Source organism: Callithrix jacchus, chromosome 4, assembly GCF_049354715.1.
Source record: "Callithrix jacchus isolate 240 chromosome 4, calJac240_pri, whole genome shotgun sequence".
In the NCBI taxonomy this organism is placed as follows: domain Eukaryota; kingdom Metazoa; phylum Chordata; class Mammalia; order Primates; family Cebidae; genus Callithrix; species Callithrix jacchus.
In genome coordinates, this window is record NC_133505.1 from 161,889,560 (window position 1) to 161,909,898 (window position 20,339).

At 43.1% G+C, this 20,339-nt stretch overlaps 1 protein-coding gene across 3 annotated transcripts in view; it reads left to right on the forward strand.

Annotated features, from left to right (window-relative positions):
* Positions 1–20,339, forward strand: part of TIAM2 (TIAM Rac1 associated GEF 2) — a 239,620-nt gene that overhangs the window by 76,271 nt on the left and 143,010 nt on the right. For 2 of the 3 annotated variants that reach the window (XM_017971503.4, XM_054254551.2), the window contains exon 1: positions 8,367–8,541. The exons of the other annotated variant lie outside the window; for it this stretch is intronic. The gene's annotated coding sequence lies outside the window, so the exon portion shown is untranslated. Of the gene's footprint in view, positions 1–8,366; positions 8,542–20,339 lie in introns of those variants that run through there. 3 annotated transcript variants of the gene reach the window in all.

Genomic DNA, 20,339 nt, shown 5'->3' on the forward strand with positions numbered 1-20,339 from the left:
CAACTTTTATGAAGAATTAGTTTTTTTTTTTTTTGAGACAGAGTCTCGCTCTATCGCCCAGGCTGGAGTGCAGTGGTGTGATCTCGGCTCACTGCAACCTCTGCCTCCCGGGTTCAGGTGACTCTTCTGCCTCAGCCTCCTGAGTAGCTAGGACTCCAGGTGCATGCCACCATGCCCAGCTAATTTTTTTATTTTTAGTAGAGATGGGGTTTCACCATATTGGCCATGCTGGTCTCAAACTCCTGACCTTGTGATCTGCCTGCCTGGGCCTCACAAAGTGCTGGGATTACAGGCATAAGCCATCATGCCCAGCCTGAATAATTAGTTTTAAATCCTCATTTTTATGTCACTTAATATTTATACATTCTTGGAAAAGTAATAGGTCATTTGGTGATATTATTGGGGCTTGCTTGTTATGTAAGCAACACTTGGAGTTTATGAATATACCATAAAATCTCTCTTTTCTGTGATAATTGACTGCATTAAAATTTGTTTGTGCATTTAATGCCTTTGAAACTCTTAGAAAAAGTTTGTATTAGGGAATTCAGCTTTGCAATGGCTTTCAAGCAATATGTGCCATGGTAGTATTGCATTTTGAATTTTCTCAAAATTGACTATTGATTTAGAAGACATCTCCAGTTTGCTTTTAAAAATGTTAAAAATTCACTTTCTTCTTCATTTTGTTTTCATCCAATATATGGCCATTGAATAATTAATGATGGCATGGTATAAGGCTCACAAAAAAAATGATGCGTAGTAACTGTAGGGGAAGAAAATGACCAGAACTTTAGGCTCCGTCACATTCTTCATTACAGTGCTGTTAGGCAATGGCATTGAAGTTATTATTATTAATGCTATGTTTACCCATGTTTTTCATTCATTTGTTATATGTAGGATTTGTCTGAATCCGTTAATATGCAGTATAGTCATGTATCACTTGGCAGTGGGGAAATGTTCTGAGAAAAGTGTCAGGCAATTTCCTCATTGTGTGGCCATCACAGAGTGTACTTACAGAAACCTGGATGGTACAGCCTGCTACGCACATCAGCTGTATGGCATAGCCTATTGCTCCTAGGCTGCAAACCTGTATGGCATGTCACTGTACTGTAACACAATGGGAAGTTTTTGTGTATCTAAACATATCAGGGACATGGCCGAAACTGGAAACCATCATTCTCAGCAAACTGACACAAGAACAGAAAACCAAACACTGCATGTTCTCACTCAGAAGTGGGTGTCGTACAATGAGAACACATAGACACAGGGAGGGGAACATCACATGCTGGGGCCCGGGGGTTGGGGGACTAGGGGAGGAATAGCAGGGGGTGGGGGGATTGGGGAGGGATAGCATTAGGAGAAATACCTAATGTAGATGACGGGGCGATGGATGCAGCAAACCACCACCATGGCATGCATATACCTATGTAACAAACTTGCATGATCTGCACATGTACCCCAGAACTTAAGGTATAAAATTTTTTTTTTAAATCTAAACAGAGAAAAGGTACAGTAAAAATATGTATTATCATCTCATGGAGCCACTGTATATGCAGTCTACTGTTGGCCATAACGTTGTTATGCTGCACATGACTGTATTCAGTTTATTGACCAAGACTGTTGGGTTCTGTTTTCTTCTCCATCAGCATTTGTGAGAAGTGCTGTCTTTTGACTGTGTACAGTCACTGGGAAACAGGCAGAGCAGACGTTTGGGTCATCTGATTTTGCGGCTTGAGACCTTGACTCAGCAGCAGGTGCTGGCACTTCTCCCATAGTATGGCCCCCACACAGTGGGAGGCAGGAGCATGTGGCCAGCTGCCAGCACAGTGGCACTGCAGCATTGCCTGTTCAAGATGCGGGCTTGGACTATGAAACGCTAATGGAGAATGGCGGGGGATCTTTAAACAGAAACTCCATGAAAATTTTGCTTGATGGACAGTGATTGCAGGTGGAGTGGCTTATTTTAAATAAAGGGATTGCTTGGCTTCTGACACAGAGATGTAGGTACAACAAACACTGTTCTTCCTTTCACATTTACCACCACTGCCACCATCACTGTCACCTCCCATCCATTAATTCATTCATGTATGCATGCATTTATTTAACATATATTTATTGGGTATTCACCATGTGCCAGGCACTTCTTAAAATCCTGGACTTTCAACAGTAAACAATTTAAACAAGATCCCTGTGGAATGTACATTCTAAGGCAGGCCTTATGTTAAACAATCTACAGCCGTTACTTCACGTGATCCTTACAATGACCCTGGGAGGCAGACATAATTATCCTCATTTTATAGATTAAGAAACCAAGGCTCAGAGAAATTAAATCGTGTGTCCAGTGAGTGTCACACAGTGGGATCTGACATCAAGCCAGAGGGACTCTGCATTGTGGGCCCTGAACTGTTTTGCAGCCTCTTAGGAGCAATGACTGAGTGACCAGTGAATTGCACGTGAGTTGTACATTTGTGTGGGTTTTCAGCATCACACATGGGAGGTAAAGATTCATACCACCCCCGTTTTAGATGTGAAGGCCAGTCCTACCTGCTCTTACTGTATTACCTGGGCAAATTTGGAAACCTTTGGTTTTAGAAACAGACTTCGTAAATTTGGGCCTTTTGATCAAATGGGGAGAAAAAGCAGCTCCCCAGGTAACGTTTCTGAGCGTGTCAGGATTCTCAAATGTCACTTGGTGTGCTTCATTTTCTTCTGGTATTGCCTTCATCTGGGACATTTTTGCCACTGCATTTCTCAAGGTCTGTGTTCCTTCAGCCTACGTTATTCAAAGTATTGTGTTTTCATCAAAAACTGTAGGGAAGCCCTCTTTAGCACATAAATATTGCTGAGTTTTTTTGCCCATTAATGTAATTACATCCAAGGTGCGTTTTTACATTTGTGACGGACTATTTAATCTTTGGTAATCCTGTTTGGATAAAAGTAATTTATATTTTTAATCTTTATTATTCTTTTATTTTTGCTTTTCTCTTCCTTGTCTATAGATGTAGCAGTAAGGAGTGGTGCTTGCTTGTTCTTTCAGAAGCATTCTGTGCTTGACCTGAAAAGCAAAGAATATGGAAGCAGTTTTTATTACTGTCTTTTTTTGAATTCTAAGCAGAGAGTTTCTTTCTGATAGCTCACATTATTTTAGAGCTTTTATCCATTTATTTATTTGAGACAGGATCTCATTCTGTTGCCCAGGCTGGAGTGAGTGTAGTGGCATGATATAGGCTCATTGCAAACTCTGCCTCCTGGGTTCAAGTGATTCTTCCACCTCAGCCTCCCTGGGACTACAGGTGCATGCCACCAGACCCGGCTAATTTTTTGGCAGAAATGGGGTTTCACTGTGTTGGCAAGGCTGGTCTTGAACTCCTGACCTCGAGTGGTCCACCTGCCTTGGCCTTCCAAAGTGCTGGGATTACAGGCATGACCCAGTGCACTTTGCCTAGAACTGATATTTTTAATGTCACTTTTTCTTATAATTATTTATAGGTTAGAACATGTTATTGACATTTTTATTTGTGATAGGCATTATGATTGTCAACCCCACTTTACGATGAAGGAAAATGGGATTCAGGAAGCCTCTAAGTTATGAAGAGATGAATTGCTCCCAGATCTACTGGTTTTGAAGCCTGAGACGTTTCCACTATTTCCCTATTTTTTTTTTTTTTTTTTTTTTTTGAGACGGAGTTTCGCTCTTGTTACCCAGGCTGGAGTGCAATGGCGCGATCTCGGCTCACCGCAACCTCCACTTCCTGGGTTCAGGCAATTCTCCTGTCTCAGCCTCCCAAGTAGCTGGGATTAGAGGCACGCGCCACCATGCCCAGCTAATTTTTTGTATTTTTAGTAGAGATGGGGTTTCACCATGTTGACCAGGATGGTCTCGATCTCTCGACCTCGTGATCCACCCATCTTGGCCTCCCAAAGTGCTGGGATTACAGACTTGAGCCACTGCACCCGGCCCCTATTTTTTATTAATAATAATTTGTCATGTGATAGTGGCTCTCAAACTTTTCATTCTGGAGGTGTTTCTATGCCCCATATTTTCATTTTCTATTCTCCAGCTCTTCTCTGGATAGGAACAGAAACCCTCAAGGACATACCTTTGCACTCACATGTGCACATACAGTCTAGGATAGGCACGTCTTTGATTACGATCAGGTTTGTAACAATTTTTGCATAATATTGGACTAGGCATGTAGTAAAACACCCTGTTTTTAATGGATTGATTTATTGCAGTGTGTGTGTGTGTGTGTGTGTGTGTGTGTGTACATGTATTTTCCTCCCAATATTTTATTAAGAAAATTTGAAAAAATATAGGAACATCAAAAGAATTTACACTGAACACCCCTAAACCCCCCCCTTGATTCTATAATTGTTAACACTCTGCTATTTTTGCTTTTACATGGGTCATTTTGCATCGTATGCTTCAGAATAGAATACTTCCTAAGTGGTAATTTACATCTTTCTTAGAGATCTTTGCCAAGGAATTTAATTTTAGATGCCTGTTAACACATATGTCCTGTTATATTATTATCTGAGACTGAAGCATTAGAAAGATCAGTCTAGCTTTTTGGACCTATCTGGTTTTTGTAATTTTGGGATGGTGAACTAAATTGACAATATTTGACTGTAGTTGGGCAGTCTAAAGAACTTGAAAAACCTTACATAGTTTGAAACCCCAAGTGGCTTTATAAATTTATAGAACTAAAGTCATTTGGGTGACCTCAGTAATAAAAAATGGAATCAGACAATGCAAACCCATTGGAAATGCCTGAGGAATGTTGGAGATAATTCATTTGTACAGGCAGTTCTGGCAGAGAGAGATCTACATATAAAATGTATCAAAAGGCCAAAATTGTTTTAAGAATACCTAGAAGCAGGAATTAGTGGCTGGGCTCGGTGGCTCACGCTTGTAATCCCAGCACTTGGGGAGGCTGATTCGGGTGGATCACCTGAGATCAGGGGTTCAAGACCAGCCTAGCCAACATGGTAAAACCCTGTCTCTACTAAAAACACAAAAATCAGCTGGGTGTAGTGGCGCATGCCTGTAATCCCAGCTACTTGGGAGGCTGAGGCAGGAGAATCACTTGAACCCAGCAGGTAGAGGTTGTGGTGAGCTAAGATCACACCATCGCACTCTAGCCTGGGCAACAGAGTGAGACTCCGTATTAAAAAAAAAAAGGCGTGGGGAATTAGGATAGGGGCATGCAAGTATCTCCATGCAATTAATTGTTCTTCTGACATTTTTTTTGCCCTCTGATACATAACTCTCTACATTTCCTTCTGCATAATTTTTCTTCCCTTTGTATCACGGAGTCCCTTTTCTGTCTTAAATCACTGTGGAAGGCTTTCTTTTACACTGGCTGTTATTTTATTTTACCTATTTTAGTAACAGAAGTGATGCTACTGGGTCTGAAGGAATCAGAGCTCACGATTTAATAGCATCCATTCTTCTTCTGTATTTACCTAACACACACACACGCACGCACACACACGCACGCACGCGCACACATGCACACACACACACACGCACCAAAATAATGTTTTGGGAATCCCCATGTTTTATGTTATGTGACTTGGCCTCCATGGCAACCTTCTGACTTCAGTCCCGGGGCTTGTGGTTACTTGGGTGGTACATCCCTGTGCTGTTGCCTGCTGCTGGCCAGCTCTGTGACCTTTTGCAAGTCACTTAAGGTCTCTCTTTATCTGTAATTCGAGAGGGTTGGAATAGGGAATTTTGCAGGTTTATCCTACCAGCACTAAAACTTCCCTCTTTCTGTGTTCACATTAACATTTTTTTTCCTCCTTCCTGCACTTTTCCCCGTCCCACCTTGACTTAAATTTTTGGTGGTCAGGCTAATTTTTGTAACTATTATGCTGATGGTCTTCAAGAATGGCTGTTACTATTTGCCAATTAAGATTAGAAAACATACCTTCAGGTGTGTAGTAACTGCATATGGTAAAAGATTGTGTGTGTATACCCATATGGGTAGATGTGTGTATGTGTATATACAGATACAGTTTTCATCCAGATAAGCAATTAAAGACTTATCTGTCTACAGTAGAGTCTGATCTATAATATCAGGTAAAAATCTTTCTGTTGGATATGTAGATCCTTTTTCTTTTGAGACAGGGTCTCGCTCTGTCACCCAGGCTGGAATGCAGTGGTGCAGTGACGGCTCACTGCAGCCTCGACCTCCCCAGGCTCAATAGATCCTCCCACCCCAGCTCTTAAGTAACTGACTGATAGGTGCTACCATGCCTGTTTTTCGAGAAAGTGTTTTGCTCTATTGCCCAGGCCGGAGTGCAGTGGCGCATTCTTGGCTCACTGCAGCCTCTCCCTCTCAAGTTCAGCAGTTCTCCCACTGCAGCCTCCCGAGTAGCTGAAACTATATGTGCATTCCACTATGCCTGTCTAATTTTTGTGTTTTTAGTAGAGATGAGGTTTCACCATGTTGGCCAGGCTGATCTCAAACTCCTGGCCTCAAGTGATCTGCCCACCTTAGCCTCTCAAAGGCTGGGATTACAGGCATGAGCCATTGCACCTGGCCCTGGCTATTTTTTTATTTTTGTTTATTTATTTATTTTTTGAGACAGAGTCACTCTGCCGCTCAGGCTGGAGTACAGTCAATTGATCTCTGCTTACTGTAACCTCCACCTCCTGGGTTCAAGCGATTTTCCTACCTCAGCCTCCTGAGTAGATGGGATTACAGGTGCACGCCACCACGCCCGGCTAATTTTTGTATTTTTAGTAGAGATGGAGTTTCACCATGTTGTTCAGGCTGGTCTCGAACTTTTGACCTCATAATCTGCCCGTTGCAGCCTCCCAAAGTGCTGGGATTACAGGCGTGAGCCACTGTGCCTGGCCTGTTTTTATTTTTTGTAGAGACAGGATCTCCCTTTGTTGTCCAGGATGGTCTTGAACTTCTGGGCTGTGTGATCTGCCCACATCAGTCTCTCTTGTAGCTTGGACCACAGGCTTACACTCCCAGGCTTAGCTAATTTTTAAATTATTTTTTCTGGTAGAGACAGGCTCCCTATGTTGCCCAGGCTGGTCTCGAACTCCTGGGCTCAAGTGATCCTCCCAAAGTGTTGGAATTACAGGCATGAACCACTGTGCCCAGCCTCTGTTGTTATTTTTGAAATGATGAAGATAGTACCTTAAAAATCTCTTGTCACATGTTTGTCCAGAATAACTTGTGTATTTACATATTTAGAATATGTATATTTTGAAAACCTTTGATTAAGTGGTTTTCTTCTGTAAAATACAGAAGGTTTGTGATCCTGTTTTCCTATTCATCATCCCCACTCCACCATAACATGAAAGATCTGAAAATACTGCTTTATCTTTTGAGTATTTTTATTTATTTTATTTTTTAAATTGATTTATTTTTTATATATATTTTTTGAGAGGGAGTCTCTGTGTGTCTCCCAGAGCACAGTGGCGTGATCTTGGCTCACTGCAACCTCTGCCTCCTGAGTTCAAGCAATTCTTCTGTCTCAGCCTCCCTAGTAGCTGGGATTACAGGTGTGCACCATCACGCCTGGCTAACTTTTATATTTTTAGTAGAGATGGAGTTTCACCATATTGGTCAGTCTGGTCCCGAACTCCTGACCTCAGGTGATCCACCCTCCTCCACCTCCCAAAGTGCTGGGATTACAGGCATGAGCCACTGTACCCAGCCTTTTTGGGGTATTTTTAAAATGTAAGGTCTTTCATCAAAGGATATAGCAAGACTCCGAAACACTCTGAACCTCTGCTGTATATAACTTTTATTTAAGATAATTTAATGGTTCATTTTTAATAAAAAAGCACCACGTTGGGGTAACAAGGACTTCCAGTGTCCAAGACTGTAGTTCAGCTAACTTAAAAATGAAAGGACTCCAGCAAGGAACACAAGTAAGTTTATACCCGATATTTTGCAAATCATGATATTATTTTTAAGGGCTGCTCTTGAGGCAGGGTTTTTATGACCATAACATTCCAGCTGTGGTTTTGGAGGCAGCATGTTTACTACTGCTCTAAATACAAGGATGGTAGGTGTGTATTCTTACTGCTAACGGGCTGAAAAAAGAAGCTGAGGCTCCCTTCAAGTGAGTAAACCTTTATTCATTGGGTTTGGGACCCGTGTTCCTATGGACCTTCGGTGGTCATTATGGAATGCAGGCCCAACAACAACCCAGTCATGGGCAAGCCTGGCCTCTCCGAGGGATGATGGCACGCTGTCCCGGCTAATGGCTTCAGGCAGCCCATGGAAAACCACTTTCTGGTTAAGTCTGCATGATACTGTTCCACCAATGGAAAAAATTGAACATGATGAGGGTGTGTAGCTAGCAGACAAAAATACATCCAGCATTGCACAGGATCTGTTTTTAGCTCTCAACGGCTGAGCATTTGAAGTGTTAGACACTGTTTCCTGGCTTACCATGAGCAGAAGGAAGAGTGAGTTTGTGGATGTGTATATAGACGCTCGCTTTGTGAAACTTTTCTTATTAACGAAAAGACCCTGAGGAAAACTGGCTGCATCAAAAGCGTTGGCAAAGGTAAGGTTATAAGTGTTTACTTCCCCTCTTCTGGAGTTGAGACGTAATTTTATATGTGAGATATAAATGTTTCTCAAAATGCTCCCTCCGGCAGTATCTAAGCACTGCTTTATCTTTGACATGATTTTGTACTTAGCCTGCACACGTTGTTTTGCATAAGGGAATTGTTACTTTTAAATTTGATGTCTATATATAGACTTATGTCTAGATGTCTATATAGTTGCCTTCCCTGTTTTACTAATTAACTCTCCAAAAGTTGTACGTATTGTGTGGATTTATTTTCTCCTGATGGTGTCAAGAAAGTACCGCTTCTCAGTCTGGGCACGTTTAAAGCATTGATGACCATTACCTTACCAGTAACTTTTTTTTTCAGGGTAGAAAGGGAAATTAAAATGTGGCAGAGATTGTGTTTTGCAGTTTTTTGGTTATTATGTAATCTCATCAGGACTTGGTTTTTAGCTGAGTGGGCTATTTGGCTTAAGAGTTGCTTTTCAAACTTGTAATTTGATGTTCACTGTTTAGTATTGTCTGTTTGTCTTAAACTTTATGAGAAAGAAATGGAATCTTTTTTAATCTTGGGAGGGGGAAGTCCTTGTTTAAGTGGAATGATTGATTCGTGTTCTAGTCCATTAGAGGCTGCTCATTCATTATTGTGTTTGAAACGCCCGAAGCACTAGTCCTGCTGAATGTCTAGTGTGTGCTCATCAGCAGGGGATGAGGAGTCCTGGCTTTGGTGTAGTTTTTTCTTGGCTTTACATTAATTTGGCCAAGCATGTAATTCGCAGAAAATTGGTAGGTGGAGAGACAGAAATAGGAAGCTTCATTGAAGTCATTGTAACTTACAAGATTATTTATAGAATTTCTGGAAAGTAAGGGTTCGGGCGAATGGCTGCCGGAGTTTTTCGTAACATGTTTAAACATTTTCTCGTGGCCTCTCGTCACACGTAGGGATCCTAAAATTTTATACTTTCAGCCTTACCAGGTTATGAATTATTTTCAGGCAGGCTAGGTGGGTTCCTTTTCAGCTGTGTTAGGTCGAGGCTGCCTTCTGCATGGGCGTCTTGTGCCTCTCCCATTTGTTCACTTCCTTTACAGACACGTCTTTAGGGAGAGAGGAATGTGAGTGTGGTTCAGGTAGGCTACAGTGCATAGAAAGATTGGTCACACTTTCTGGATGACTTTTCCTTTTAATCTGAAAGATGCTGTTCTGACAGAGCCAGCAAGCATCGAGAGCAGGAACAGAGGCGCGTGCTGACTGCCTCCTTCTCTGGTCACATGAATGCTTGTCACCTACTTTGATTCTTGCCAGAGCTTGTGGACAGAAAGTGAAGTCTGCTGAAGAACGTGATGACTCAAATCCATACCGACCAGACCCTAAATAGTGTTTTGAATGCAAATAGATAACACCTTTTTTCAATGCTTTAGTGTTGAGGGAGTGATGGCAGAGCCCTCTCATTAGATCAGGCCTGCAGGAAGGATGCCTGGAAGTGCAAGATAAGCATGCGGCTCCTTGAGAAGAGATTAGTTGTCCAGTGGGTAAGTGGTCCTTCATTTACCCACTTAAGTAAAACGGATGATTCTGTCTTGGTGGTCCCAGATTGCGTTTGAGCAGAGCCATGCTCTCTTTTGCAAAATTAGCGCAGGCTCTCTGCAGTGTCTTCCCAACAGAAGTGTTGGCTAAAATAACACAGAGCTTGAGCCCCTTAAATACCTGATGGGGCACTTTACACGATATGTATGTGCCTCTATGATTGACTCACTTTGTAAGAAATATTCTGTGATTATAATAAGGTTAGTGAGATCTCTTAGTTCACCTTTCAGATTAAAAAGAAATACTTCCTTTTTATGGGACATGAAGAACAAGGTCTATTTGGACTGTTTTTTTTTTTTTTTTTTTGAGATGGAGTCTCACTCTGTCACCCAGGAGTGCAGTGGCGCGATCTCAGCTCACTGCAACCTCCGCCTCCTGGGTTCAAGGGATTCTCCTGCCTCTGCCTCCCAAGTAGCTGGAACTATAGGCGTGTGCCACCATGCCTGGCTAATTCTTTGTATTTTTAGTAGAGGCAGGGTTTCACCATGTTAGCCAGGATGTTCTTGATCTCCTGACCTCATGATCTGCCTGCCTCAGTCTCCCTAAGTGCTGGGATTACAGGCATGAGCCACTTTGCCCAGCCTATTTGGATATTTTTTTAAAGGAATAATTTGCATCTTCTTAGTGAAATTAAGTGTGCTTTATATGTGAACGTAATAACACCTTTACTAGAAGGGCTACAAAAGATAAAGGTATGTAATAGAAAGAAATAGCAGCAGTATTTAAGATAGTAAAAAGTCAATAATGGTAGTAGATAAACCTGAATTTCTGACTGTTGAATTCTAATAACTGGGTGGAATGTTTTTATTACTCAGTTCTACTTAAAACAGGCTTACAAATACCAGGAGGCTTTAACATCAGAGTCTCAGGAAACATGTTGAACACTCAATTTTCAGGTGTTTATAGTCCACAGTATTGTAGACATAGAATATTACAGCTGAAAATGGACCTTAGGTGATGTTTCAGAGGAGACAATTGAAGACCCACAGAACTGAAGTGACTTGTCCAAAGCCATAGAGATGTTTAGTTATCCAGCTGAAAAGAAATTCCAGGTATCCTGTTAGTCCTTTTCTTACTCTACCCGTTCCTTAATTGAGAAAACTTTGGCACATCCTGATGTGTCTTAGGTAATTGATAGTGCCTGTATCTACAGACACATGCACATATTTTCTTTCTTTCTTTTTGGAGATGGAGTCTCCCTGTCTTGTCCAGGCTGAAGTGTAATGGTATGATCTTGGCTCACTGCAACCTCTACCTCCTGTGTTCAAGCGATTCTCCTGCCTCAGCCTCCTGAGTAGCTGGGATTACAGGCTCCTGCCACTACGCCCAGCTAATTATTTTTGTATTTTTATAGAGACAGGGTTTCACCATGTTGACTAGGCTGGTCTCAAACTCCTGACTTCAAGTGATCCACCTGCCTTGGCCTCCCAAAGTGCTGGGATCACAGGCGTGAGCTACCGCACCTGGCCTACATGCATATACATTTCCTTTCCTCTCTCCTCCCTTCTTCCTTTCCCTTTTATTTCTGGTTCTTTCTTTCATCTATTTACTTACCTGTTTATCAAACCTGTTTGGTGACCTGTCTGTTGGTTTGGTTTATCTGTCTGTTGTTAAAGCTCTAGTGGAGAAAGGGGCTTTTGCTTTTCTTATAGCCTAATCAAGTTCAAAGGTTTACATTCAATCTGTGACCATCAGTTCTCCGACTGTTGCCAGGGAGAATTTTAGGTGCACATGTGTTACTCTAACCTATGCAATAAGATGGCTTGGATTAGACTTCACCTGCCCATCTCTTTCTGTTTCAGCCTTCGATTGAGTTTGTTTGTTTCATGGTCACATTCCAATAGAAGACTGTTTAGGTTTTGTTACTTCTGTGCCTTACAAAAAAGAAGCCCTGGAAGGGAACGGAAAGATAGCAGATGAGGCCTGGCTTTAGTGCCAAGGTGATGTCAGGCACTTTTGGAAAAGTAAACTTTACACATGATGTGATAGACCAAGTTATCATTTACACTTAAGGAAAGGGATGTGGTGGGCCGCACTGATAGTGTCGGGATGAAGTTGATTCAGGGCGTTCCTAGGACTTGAATAAAGGTTAAAAAATCCTGGGTATTGTTCAAGCGCTGGAAAGCAAGAATAATCCTTATCCTGCCTTTGTACTTGACACTGACCCTTCTCTATAGTTGCAGAATTGCTGGAGTTGGATTTCTAAAGTGGAGATGTGAAGAAGGGCTAAGGAGAGATGGGGTTTGCAAGCTTTTAAAGACAAAAGCTAGAATCTATGCGATTAAAGGCAATGAGAAGAAACCCAGTAGAGAGAATAAAGATAGACTTGTTTTCAGGCTGCCCCTGGCCACCCCTGGAAGGTAGAAAAAGGCATCTTAAAGACAAGTGAAAGGAAGCTTTATACCCAGACACAGTGGGGAACCGAGGAAACTCATGACATTAGGAGGTGCTAGAGAGTAAAGTGCTTCAAGGAAATGTTCATAAATTCTTGGAATACGTATATACACACACACACACACGCACACACACACACACAAACACTGAAAATTGATTGGATGATCACAAATGTATCCAAACAGCCAGACAAGCTAACTATAAAACAACAACAATAACAAGATGCCTGAAATAACAGGAAACTAATAGTAACTGTTATTTACCTTTTTAAAAAATGTCAGCCGGGTGCAGTGGCTCATGCCTGTAATCCCAGCACTTTGGGAGGTCGAGGAGGGGGGATCACAGGGTCAAGAATCAAGACCATCCTGGCCAACATGGTGAAACCCTGTCTTTACAAAAAGATTAGCTGGGCATGGTGGCATGTACCTGTAGTCCCAGCTACTCAGGAGGCTGAGGGAGGAGGATAGCTTTAATCTGGGAGGTGGAGGTTGCAATAAGCCAAGATCGTGCCACTGCACTCCAGCCTGGTGACAGAGGAAGACTATCTCTCTCTCTAAAAAAACGAATGTTACTTGTAGGACAAAAAATAGAAATTACAAGACGGCACAGTGACATGCAGGTAATCAAGGAGTTTCTCACTGAAGCTCTTTTATCCTGGCACCCTACTGTGTGCATGTGATGTTCATGCCTCTCAAACGTTTCTGCAAGTTTCTGTGATAGGAGGGGCGGTTGCTCTAGAGCCACCTCATGTTGTATGTGTGATTCCTCTCCCTTTGACCCATTCTAGGACATTTCAGGAATGGCCCCTCTCTCTACACCACATCACATTCTCCTTTATTTCTCATTAGCGTGCTGGAATTTCTCCTGGGGATACACACATATGCAACAATGAAGCTCTTTTGATCCTTCTGTCCTTCCCACTAGCATCGGATTCCGCTCTGCTCCCCTTTATAGTAAATCTCTTTGAATGAACTGACTCTATTCACTCCCTTCAGTTTCATTGACCTCATCCTCAAACTCGATCCAGTCTATCTTTCTCCACCTCACTCTGCCCTTGTCTTGTTCACAGAGACCTGCACACTGTCAAGTCTTCTAAATGCAGTGCCCATTTTTTTTGTTATTTGAATAACAAAAATTTTTTGAATTTTGAATCGGAAATATTTGACATCATTGCTCAGTCTTCTCCCTGAAATCCTTTTCCTGATTGGCTTTGGGTGCCACACACTATCTTGGTTTTCTGTTTTTCTTTTTTTGAGATGGAGTCTCGCTTTGTTACCCAGGCTAGAGTGCAGTGGTGTGATCTTGGCTCAGTACAACCTCTGCCTTTCGGGTTCAAGTGATTCTCCTGCTTCAGCCTCCCGAGTAGCTAGAACTGCAGGTGTGTGCCACCATGCCTGGCTAATTATTGTATTTTTTTTTTTTTTCAGTAGAGATGGGGTTTCACCATATTGGCCAGGCTGGCCTCGAACCTGACCTCAGGTGATCTGTCTGCCTTGGCCTCACAAAGTGCTGGGATAACAGGCATGAGCCAGCATGCCCTGCCTCTTGGTTCCTCTTAATTCAGTTGACTGACTGCTTCTTCCGTCTTCTTCATGGGTTTCTCCTTATTTCCTTGACCTCTTGATGTCAGGGTGCCCAGGGTCTCCTTGGACCTCCTGTCTATCCTTTGTTCACTTATGGAGAGCTCATCCAGTTTGTGTTTTAAGTACCATCTTTGTGTGGATGAGTAGCCCACTTCTCCCCTGAACTCCAGACTGGTATTGCCACTTAAGTCTCCAGTGGACGCCTCAAAGCCAGCATGTCCAAAATTGAACTTTTCATCTTGCCCTGCACAGCCTGCTCTACTCTGCCATCCCCATTCTCCCATGGCTTTATGGAACGGTATGGAGTCATCCTTGATGTCGCTCACACTTACTTCCACCTGCTCTCAAGTCCTGGTGGCTCTCCCTTTAGCCCTCCAGAGCTTCAGCTGTGTCGGGAGGCAGCCCCCTCCCCTACTATCCCTACAGAAGCTGGGGCGCATCACCTGTCCCCTGCATTGGTCCAATAGCCTAGCAGGTCCCCCTGCTGCTTCCACTTTGCTGCTGGCAATCCAGATCCATGCAGTGGCCACACAGGTCCTTTTAAAATGTCCCTCGATGAACCTTCTCAATCACACCCTCTAATTATGACTTCTCTTCTCAATGTGAACACCAGAGTCCTTCAACTCAAGGCTGCTCCCTCTGGCTCTGACCTCTCCTGCCCTTCTTCCCATGTGTGCTCTGCTGCGGTCACGCTGGCCCCTGCCCATCCACCTCTCGGGCACTCGCACTTTCTGTTGCCCCTGCCACAGGGCCCTTTCCCCAGAGCTCGCTTGGTGTCTCCTCCTTGCAAGTCTCTACTGAGGTTTCGCCATTCAGCGAGGCTTCCTCCCCTCTTAAGAATCGAGGCAACCTTTCCCTCCACAATGCTCCTCCTCCATTTCCTTCCTTACTGTTTTGTCAAAGTGCTTATCACCTCCTAATAGAACATTTATTTTCCGGCCGGGCGTGGTGGCTCACGCCTGTCATCTCAGCCCTTTGAGAGGGGGTGGCCAGCGGATCACTTGAGGTCAGGAGTTCGAGACCAGCCGGGCCAACATAGTGAAATCCTGTCTCTACTAACAAAAATTAGCCAGGCATTATGGTGGGCTCCTGTAGTCCCAGCTACTCGGGAGGCTAAGGCAGGAGAATCGCTTGAATCCAGAGGACAGAGGTTGCAGTGAGCTGAGGTTGCACCACTGCACTCCAGCCTGAGTGACAGAGCAAGATGCTGTCTCAAAACAAAACAAAACAAAAGCAAAATGTATCTCTCTCCACTTTAGTATGAACTCCACAAGAGCTGGGATATTTCTCTGGATGGGCGTCTGTTTTGTTTATCGCTGTATCCCCAAGGGTTAGAACAGTGTCTAGCAAAGAGTTGTGATTTAGTAAATATTTATTGCCTTACTCAGTGAAAACATAAGTAACCTCCCTGGGAAGCCTGTTGATGTAACAGAAACAACCTAATGTAAATGCGAAATACGTTGAACTCCTATAATTTATCTTAAAGATGTAAATTTTATACTTTACTTCATGATATATATTTCCTTTTTTATCTGAGATGAGTCTTGCTCTGTTGCCCAAGCTGGAGTGCAGTGGTGCCATCTCAGCTCACTGCAACCTCCACCTCCTAGGTTCAAGTGATTCTCGTGTCCCAGCCTCCTGAGTAGCTGGGATTACAGGCGCGCGCCACCACACCTGGCTAATTTTTGTATTTTCTATAGAGACAGGGTTTCACTGTGTTGGCTACACTGGTCTCAAACTCCGGACCTCAAGTGATCCACCTGCTTCAGCCTCCTGATGTGTTGGGATTACAGGCGTGAGCCACTGTGCCCTGCCATGATACATATTTCTTTATTATGGACATAATATTTAAATTACTTAGCATTAAATGAAATCAGCATCAGGAATATGTCCCTTGGTCATTCTGTGGTGTTGAGTGTCTCCTGTGCTCCCCTTTGTCTTGGTGGCCATGCCGCACCCCCACAGCCATTGGGAGGCACAGTCTGAGTTATAATTGTTATTGAAACAGTGACCATGAAGCTTAAAGTATCAAAAACAAAACAAAACAAAATTCTCATTTGTTTGATGTTCTTTGTAATGTAGCAGTAGATTCGGATAATTAAATTTTAACCTTAAAGCATTTTTGTTAACTTACACGTTTAGTTTTTTCATCCTATTCTTATCTCTTCATCCTCAGCCGTGAAAGTCTTTGCTACCTGGAGAAAAAATATTCTTAGAGAAGGACATTAAGCTGTTTTATCTGTGAAAGGGGCATAGATTGATCAGAAACACGACCACTCTTTCATTTATTTATTTTTAATTTTAATTTTTGTTTTTCTGAGATGGAGTCTCGCTCTGTCGCCTGGACTACAGTGGTGTGATCTCAGCTCACTACAGCCTCCGCCTTCCAGGTTCAGGCAATTCTCCTGCCTCAGTTTCCCAAATAGCTGGGATTACTGGCGCCCGCCACCACATCCGGCTAATTTTTGTATTTTAGTAGAGATGGGGTTTCACCATGTTGGCCAGGCTGGTCTCAAACTCCTGACCTCAGGTGATCCACCCGCCTCAGCTTCCCAGAGTGCTGGGATTACAAGCCTGAGCCACTGTGCCTGGCCACAGCCACTCTTTTAAAAGGGAATCCTGAAAGTTAAATTGTACTTAAAAAAAAGAGAGAGAAAAAAATTTTAAGTTAAAAAGTACAAAAGAATTTAAAATTATTATTTTATTTTTTAAAGAAACAGGGTTTTACTATATTGCTTAGGCTGGTCTCAAACTCCTGGACTCAAGGGATGTTCCTATCTTGGCCTCCCAAAGTACTCGGAATACAGGCATGAGCCACTGCATTGAAATGGCCTGGTACGGTGGCTCACACGTATAGTCCCAGCGCTTTGGGAGGCCAAGGTGGGAGGATCCCTTGAGCCCAGGAGTTGAAAATCAGCCTGGGCAACATAGTGAGACCTTGTCTTTACAAAGAATAAAATAAAATAATTAGCAGGGATGGTAGTGCAAGCCTGTAGTCCCAGCTACTTGGGAGGCTGAGACAGGAGGATCGCTTAAGCCCTGGCATTTGAGGTTACAGAGAACCATGATCGCACCACTGTACTGCAGCCTGGGTGATAGAGCAAGACCCTGGCAATCAATTGATCGATCAATCAATTTTTTAAAATGATTGAAAATATCCAGGTTTGATTCCCACCTTTGCCTTTTAGTGATTTTGGCTGAATTATCCCCTCAGAGGCTGAAATTCTTTTCTGTAGAACAGGGATGATTATGTAAGCTATGAGGGTTCTTGTGCCTGGGATACCCTGGCACATAGCAGCTTTGAGAACGGATTGGCCAGGCGTGGTGGCTCATGCCTGTAATCCCAGCACTATTGAGGCTGAGGTGGGCAGATCACCTGAGATCAGGAGTTCGAGACCAGCCTGGCCAACATGGTGAAAGCCCATCTCTACTAAAAATACAAAAATTAACTGGGCGTGGTGGCATGTGCCTGCAATCCTAGAGGATGAGGCCTGAGAATTGTTTGAACCTGGCAGGCAGAGAGAGGTTGCAGTGAGCTGGGATCACGCCAGTGTACTCCAGCCTGGGCGACAGAGTGAAACTCCCATCTCAAAACAAAGAACGGATTATACCCTTCCTTCTCCGTCCATGTTTCATCTGCTTTGGGTATGAAAAAATTTTAAATTTCTCTAAATTAGGCAATTTAAACTATACCAACAAGTGTGTGTGTGTGTGTGTGTGTTGTGTGTGTGTGTATACACAACTCGTGTGTGTGTGTGTGTATTTTTTTTTTCCTGGAAGTTTCTATAAAGTTATTAGCTAAAAGCTTATCAGGTTGGTGTGAATACTCGTACAAATTAAGGGAAATTTCAGCAATGATTGCTTAATTTACCTGCCGCTTCAGGGACAACCTATGTTGTAGCCTTAAGACATGCATTTCTAAAAATGACTCTCAAACAGGGCAAAAGCCTTAGTTGAAGTAGAAGAGTTACACATTTTATGAGGGTGGGGAAAGCACCTATTTAGATGAGGGGAAAAAATGTGTGGTTTAAGCCCTGTTCATTTTTTAACTTAAATGGAACAGTGCAAAATGAAGAAACAGGTTGCCAAGAATAACTTGGTACAATGACCGTGGTATATTTTGGTTACAGAATGTGACTGAGGTTTAGGAGGATGGTATCTGCTTCTGATTTACTGAAGCTCGGACCTTACATACGTGCAGGTTTCCATAGGCAGCGAGAAGCCGTGTGGTGGCCGTCTGAGATTTCAGCGCAATTCTGTTTAAGTTTTGATGTAAATCTTGGGAAGTGCTTACCCAGGCCTATGCTTGTTCTTTGTGGAGTGGCTCAAGTTCAGAAAATGAGAGGTTATTTACAAGTCAGGTGAATAATTTTGAATCTCATGTTTATAAAAGTTGCAAAAGAGGGGTATTTAAAAGACATGCCAACAGCATTAGCTGTTTTGAATCTTTAGTCTGCTCATCACCAAGACAGGACCATGAGGTTTACAGACACCAGGACGTTGGACCAGTTTTGGCTCAAATTAAAGTAGGCGGGGGAGAAAGGGCAGAGTGGGACTGAACATTTGATTTTTTTTTAAAAAATCCATGCTTGAAAGAGCCATGGTGAGAATGTATAAAATTCATTTGAATCATTTCTAAAAGAAAAATAAGGAAAATATTTTATCTTATCTGGGATTATTTTATTTTAGCCAATATTGATTGTGTAATTAAAAAAATTAAAAAACAAAATTTTTATTGGGCAGCTCCTGAACCAGAATAGGTTCGGAGAAGCTTCTTGATTTTGTAATTTTGCCCAAAAGTGTGTGTGTGTTTAAATATTTTCAGTTTCCCTGATGGCTCACGTATAGCCGGGCCACTGAATTTACTTGACGTTCCAAAAACATACCAGTAATATTTGTGGGATTGCTGGTTTCACCATCTCTCTCATAAACTTCATGCTGTTAAAGTTGTCAAATTTTCTCTCTCTCTCTTCTCTTCCCTGTCCCCCAATTACCCCACAGACGGAGTCTTACTCTGTCACCCAGGCTGGAGTGCAGTGGAGTGATCTTGGCTCACTGCAACCTCCACCTCCCAGGCTCAAGCAATTCTCCTGCCTCAGCCTCCCGAGTAGTTGGGACTACAGGGGTGCCACCATGCCAGCTAATTTTTGTATTTATAGTAAAGACAGGGTTTCACTATGTTGGTCAGCTGGGCTCAAATTCCTGACCTCAAGTGATCCACCCACCTTGGCCTCCCAAAGTGTTGGGATTACAGCCGTGAGCCACTGTACCCGGCCTTTTATGTTGTCTCTTACTGATTCTCTGCATTTCATGGTTTATAATCTCTCTCCCTCCACGTACAAGCTGATGAGCCCCTTTGGGAAGGGATGGTGTCACCTCTCACACTATGTCTCTCATCGTGGCCAGCACAGTGCTTATAGGAAAATCTCCAAACTTCCATGTCAAATTGTTGAGTGGAGCTTCTAAATTTCACTTCATTTCCCCAAGTTTCTGCCAATACTTTGAACATTTTCTTCCTGGGCCAACACTGCCTCCCACACTGACACTGAGCTGTTGGCTATAGTGGACTCCTTCCCCAGCGGGTGTTCCAAAGTGTCCTGAGGTTGATGGTCACTCTGTGGTGTTTCTGGGGATGGTGGGTATCAGAGGGTGCGAAGGGGGAAGGGCAGATACCTGTCCAGTTCCCTTAGCTTCCGCTCCTCAGTCTACCGTTTCCCTCTTACCTCCTCCTCTCTCCAAACTTCGTCCCTGACCCTGGTGCTCAGGACCTGCAGCCCCTTCACACCTTTCCCTGCAGGCGCTGGGGTATTTCTCCTTGTATTCTCTTGGGGATTCGATCCTTCGGGTCCAGCAAGTGGTTATGAAGCACTGTGTCTTTGGACAAGCCATTTTCTGCTCCCCGGAATTCTTCTCTTTCCTTTCCTTTCTTTTCTTTTCTTCTTCTCTCTTTTCTTTCCTTGCCTTCTCTTTTCTTTTCTCCTTTCCTTTCCTTTCCTTTCTTTTCTTTTCTTTGACACAGTCTTGCTCTGTTGCCCAGGATGGAGTGCAGTGGCATGATCTCAACTCAGTTCAATCTCTGCCTCCCAGATTCAAGAGATTCTTCTGCCTTAGCCTCCTGAGTAGCTGGGATTCCAGGTGCCCACCACATCCACCTAATTTTTGTATTTTTTAGTGGTGATGGGGTTTCACCATGTCGGCCAGGCTGGTCTGGAACTCCTGACCTCAGGTGA